The 5767-nt window shown below is 45.8% G+C and overlaps 1 pseudogene; it reads left to right on the top strand.

The window, feature by feature from the left end:
• Positions 1–484: 484 nt before the first annotated feature.
• Positions 485–844, top strand: LOC103586431 (annotated as a pseudogene).
• The last annotated feature ends 4923 nt before the right edge of the window (positions 845–5767 follow it).

The raw sequence follows: 5767 nt of genomic DNA, 5'->3' as shown, positions 1-5767 counted from the left end.
GAGCCTTGAGGGGCCCCTCAGTTTGACTGCAGTGAGGTGTTGTCCAAGGACTGGGGATTAGGGTGGGGACATCTTATTCAGACCCTGCCTTGCTCTCTGCCTCTGTACCCAAGGCCCCTCCATTCCCTCCTAAATGGAGATGTCAGGAGAAACTCACAGATCAGAAAAGGTTAAGGAGACATGACAGCTAAATGCATTAGGGTGCCCTGGATTGGATCCTGGAACAGAAAAAGGACAACAGCATAAAAATTTGTGAAATTTAAATAGTCTATATTGTAGCTAATAGTATTATACCAATGTTAATTTCTTAGATTTTTAGCTTTAACATGTATTTTTAAAGTGCTATCATTAGAGGGGTAGCAGCTCAGCCCCAACCCTGTTGCCAGGCCTTCCTTTTCCACCCCAATGCCACCGAGGCCAAGGTGAAAGTGGTCACAACATGAGCCCAGCTGCCACCACCACGGCTGCTACCACTGCTGCTGAGATGCGCTATGTCGCATCCTACCTGCTGGCCACCCTTGGAGGCAACTCCTCCTCCAACGCCAAGGATATCAAGGAGATACTGGATAGTGTGGGCACTGAGGCGGATGACAAGCGGCTCAACAAGGTCATCAGTGAGCTGAACCGAAAAAACATTGAAGACATTATTGCCTAGGGCAGTGGCAAGCTTGCCAGTGTGCCTGCTGGTGGGGCTGTGACTGGCTCTCCTGCTCCTGGCTCTGCTGTTCCCACTGCTGGTTCCAGCCCTCCTGCAGAGGAGAAGAAAGATGAGAAGAAGAAGGAGTCTGAAGAGTCTGATGACGATATTGGATTTGGCCTATTTGATTAAACTCCTGCTTCCCTGAAAATAAAGTCTTTTTATGTATCTCTTAAAAATAAATAAATAAATAAATAATAACATTACGGGAAGCTTGTTAAAATTTACACAGGAACTCTGTGTTCTAGCTCTACAACTCTTCTGTAAATCTTATGTTATTCCAAAAATAATTTTTTAATTAAAAAAAGTTAAATGAAATAGGCAATTTATTAAAAAATTAAGTCAAAAAATAATAACATTCCAAAAGAGAAAGCACCAGGCCCAAATGGGTTCACTGGTGAATTCTAGCAAATCTTTAAGAAAGCAATTATATAAATTCTCTACCATCTCTTTCAGAAAACAAATGTGGAGGGAATACTACCTAACCCACTCTGGGAGGTCAGCTTTACCTTAATACCAAAACCAAGCAAAGACAATACAGGAAAAGAAAACTACAAACCAATATCACTTATGAACACAGATGAAAAAATCATCAATAAAATATTAGCAAATCAAGTCCACAACACAATGTATAAAAGAACTATATGCACTATGACCAAGTGGTATTTATCTCGGCTATGTAAGGCTAAACAAGAAAAATCACATGGTTATGTCAATAGATGCAGAAAAAACATTTGACAAAATCCAATATCCATTCTTGAAAAAAATTTGTAGCAAACTAGCAATAGAGGGGCACTTCCTGAACTCGACAAAGTATATCTACAAAAAACCCACAGCTAACTTTATACTTAATGGTGAGAAACTAGAGCCTGCCTACTAGGAAAAAGCAAGGACGTCCTCCCTCTTCATTCCTTTTCAACATCCTACTGGAAGTCCTGGCTAATGCAAGAAGAATAGAAAAGGAAATATAAGATACACATACTGGGAAGGAAGAAATAAAATTCTCTTTGTTCATATGTGACATAATTGTCTATGATGAAAATGAGAAAGAATCAACAACAAAAAAGGCAATTATAGGGCTGGCCAGTTAGCACAGTTGTTTAGAGTGTGATGCTGATAACAACAAGGTCCAGTGTTTCATCCCTGTGCTGGCCAGCCACCCAAAGAAGAAAAAAGAAAAAACTAAGCAATTATAGCAAGGTTGCAGCATACAAAATTAATAAGCATAAGTCAATGACCTTCTTAAATACCAGCAATGAACAATTGGAATTTGAAATTAAAAACACTATTCCATTTACATTAGCATTCCCCCAAATGAATATTTAAATATAAATCTAACAAAATATGTGCAAGATCTGTATAAGGAAAACTGCAAAGTTCTGGCAAAGGATATCAAAGACCTAAACCAATAGAGAAATATTTCATGTTCATGCATAGGAAGACTCAATACTGTGAATATGTCTGTATTAGTCCGTTTTTTGTTGCTATAACAGAATACCTAAGACTGGGTAATTTAAAAAGAAAAGAGGTTTATTTGGCTTACAATTCTGGGACAGCTGCATCTGGCATGGGCCTCAGGCTGCTCAGGCTACTCATGGTGGGAAAGTGGCAGGCAATCAACACATACAAGAAGATTACGTGGTAAGAGGAAGCAAGAGAGAAAGTGGGGAGGTGCCAGGGTCTTTAAACAACCAGCTCTTGTGGGAACTAATAAAGTGAGATCTCACAAAGGTCCCCTCCTCACATACGTTGGTAGCCACAAGAATTCGTCGTTGGAAATCTTTAAACTGCTGATACTGAGAAAGCCTTTGTGTGAAAGGACATTAGAAAAGTGTTGAGATTCCCTTCTCTCAATGGTCTCTTTTCCTCCTAAGGACACAAGACATCGTCCCCATCTCCAGCTCACCTCTCCTCCTGGGGCATCCCACGGTGGATGGCAGTGGCTGGGAAGTTCTGCTCCACCAGGAGCTGGGCCAGGGCGATGCACCGCTGCGCGGACTTCACAAAGATCACCGTGTGCGTGTGCGTGTGCGTGTGCATGTGTGTGTGTGTGACAGAGATGCGGGGGAGAGAGAACACATGCAGAGAGGAGTTTTTATTAATTTCATTCTTCTACAGGAATTTCTCCTGGTCCTTCCTCCTCCCCACCATGTCTCCCCTTCTGCTCTAAATATGACTCAGCCTTTCTTTTTCTCCTTTCACTCGGATTTTCCCGAGCACACTTGCCTCCGAGACAATACAGAAAATAGTACCCAACACTGTCTGACTTGTTAAGAGGGAAGAAGGAGGCACTGCATGAAAATTTGAGCTAAGGTCTAGGAAGACCATGACTGATGTTGCTGCTCATCGAGATTTCAAATGCAAGGGGTCGAGCCTAAGTCTAGGAGTTAGGGGTGGTGCACGTACCCCAGACAGCAGGTGAGCTGACAGATGCTCCCCTCAGTCAGAGGACCAGAGGAAATGAACTGAGGAGCCCCAACTGGGCCAATGTAGTTTGGGATTTTTACACATTTAAAGTTTCTGAAGGTTTTATTTTTGAATGTTTATTGTACTCATTCAAGCTTTTCTTTGTTGAGTACCTGTCCGTGCCAATCCTAAAACAGAAAAGCAGCTCCCACCTGCTCATGCTCCACCCTTTTGTACCCACTTGACCAGAAAAGATATTTACAGTCAATCCTTATTATTCCCAAATTCTGTGTTTGTGAATTGCCCCGCTAGCTGCTACCAACATCAACATTAGCTGCACATTCAGGGTCATTCCTGGACACATGCAGAGAAGTGAAAAAAATGTTATCCACATGAATAAGTAAGTGTGGGAAAGAGTAGAGGGTCTGGGATGAGGTGCTAAAGTCCCCCACCCCTGGAGGAGAGGAGAGGGCAGATTCAAAAGCTGCCATTGAAGAGGTCCTGACCTTTGTACAGAGTGTTGGGTCACCCCACAGCCCAGGCTCAGCCCTGGGAAGAAAGTAACTTGACAGTCTAGTGAGTGTCACAGTCAGAAGAAATCTGTGCCAGGGACCTGCAGGAAAATTATTAAGGGTCATCTGAGAGGGTGAGACAGGGGTCTGGTGACAGACTTAGGGAACCTTCTCCAGTGTCAAAGCAGCAGCCCATGATAATCAGGGCTTCCGGGACAGCTGGGACAGCACCTATTCAGGAGACTCGGGGGGTAGCAATTACATGGCCTGAGATGCAGGCCTGGCATTTCCCTTGTATGTCTGGCTGTGGCTTGGAGGGTGGGGTCCATAGAGTGGGGTACAGAGTATGTCCAGGTTGAAGCATGAGTTGTCATGGGGCAAGGATATCCCAGCCATCTGGTCATGGTACAAGGGCAGGACTGTTAGCCAGGAGGCCCGACATGCTACCCCTTAGGGCCCCTGGGTACTGGCTGGAGATGAGTGGGGGTGGGGAAGAGGTGTGGGAGAGCCAGTGTCAAGGAGTTTCCTCCTTTCTGACCTCACCCCTTGGGGGCATCACTGAGGCAGCTGCTTTTCTGTGGAGCCTATCCTGCCCCCACGCAGCTTCTCCTGTGTCTCCCTTGTATGAGTGTGCGCATGCATGTGTGTGTGTGTGCATGAGTGTGTGCATTTGTGCACACGTGTATATAGGTGTGTATGTGTGCATGCATAAGTGTGTGTATATGTGTGAGTCAAAAGAACCAGTTTCAGCCCGTATGTGTGAGTGCATATGTGTACGTGTGTGCATGCATATGTGTGTGCATGTATATATTTGTATGAGTGTGTGTACATGTGTGAGTGTGTGTATGTGTGTGAGTGTGTACGTGTGTGTGTGTGTGTGTGTGTGCGTGGGGGGGAGGGATCCACTGGGAAAAGCCACTGCCAGGCATCCATCTGGGCCTCCTCCTCCCCTTCCTAGTGAACACCTGCCCGCTGCCCTCAGAGTCCAGCCAGAATTCCCCACGTGTTCAGTTTTCACCTGCTAGAATGAACATGAACTTGGATGAGATGGACTGATACCACTAGGTTTGCTCCACTGATGCAGTGTTGCCTTAGTGATCCTGATTAGTAGGAGAGAACCCAAGGTTTCAGATATAAGATTTATGTGCTTCTCTTCGAGCCAAAGGGCAACATGAACAGCTGTGGGATACAGCACGTTGCATCTGTCAGGATCCCACAGAGACTGGACAAAAGGCTGTGCCATGGAGCTGTGGCCACTCTCAGATACAAGTCCCACTCTGCCATGGCCACAACCCCATGCTATGTCCACATGTTTGGGCCTGGGTGCCCAGCAAGGATGCATCTCAGGGAGCTGCATCCAACTTTCAACTTCTTTTGCTTGAAGAGTTCTAAGACAGGATTTGAAAGCCATTAATTTATAGGTCAGATCTAGTTCTTGCTTTGTGTTTCTCAGTCCCTCAAAAGTAGTTTGAAATACCCCTCCATGCTGTCAAGATCGGTGACTACGTGTGTGACTGTGACGGAACATTCCATTAGCCCTCCGTCTGTGTACAGGTGCTCACCACTGCAGGGCCACTGCTGAGAGAAGCCGGCCTCAGGGGACTCAGGTCTCCCAGGATGCTGCGGCTGGTGGGTGTCCCCAGGGGAAGGGGGTGGATGGGACCATGGGGTCAGTGAGTGGGGGCTGGAGCAGGAGCTGCTGCCGGGAGCAAAAACAGAGGGACCCGCCCAGGCAAGGCTCTCAGCAGCAGCAGGTGCCCGCCTGGCCCCCTCCTCCGGCTCCGTCCCTCGTGACCGGCTGCTCCTCTGCCCCCTCCCTGCCCTCACCCCTGCGTCCTTTTCTCATTTCACTTTCTCTTCCCTTCTCCTTTTGCCTCTGTCCAGGACTTCCCTTGCCTCTTTTCTCTCTTTTCGTGTTTCTCTTTCCCTCTTTTCCCGTCCGTACTTTAATCTGCTTCTTTTCCTCCCTCTTTCTTTCTTCCCTTTTGGGATATTTTTCACTGTGGTAAAATGTATAACAAAATATGCCATTTTAGCCATTATTAAGTAAGCAATTCAGTGGCATTAAATTCATTCACAGTATTATACAACTATCACCACTACTTTCAAAACATTTTTGTCACTCTAAACGGAAACTCTGTCGCTGTTGTGC

The sequence above is a fragment of the Galeopterus variegatus genome, unplaced genomic scaffold, assembly GCF_000696425.1.
Source record: "Galeopterus variegatus unplaced genomic scaffold, G_variegatus-3.0.2 Scaffold337, whole genome shotgun sequence".
NCBI lineage: Eukaryota > Metazoa > Chordata > Mammalia > Dermoptera > Cynocephalidae > Galeopterus > Galeopterus variegatus.
Note: the sequence above shows the minus strand (reverse complement) of the source record. Positions and strands in the feature narration are given on the sequence as shown.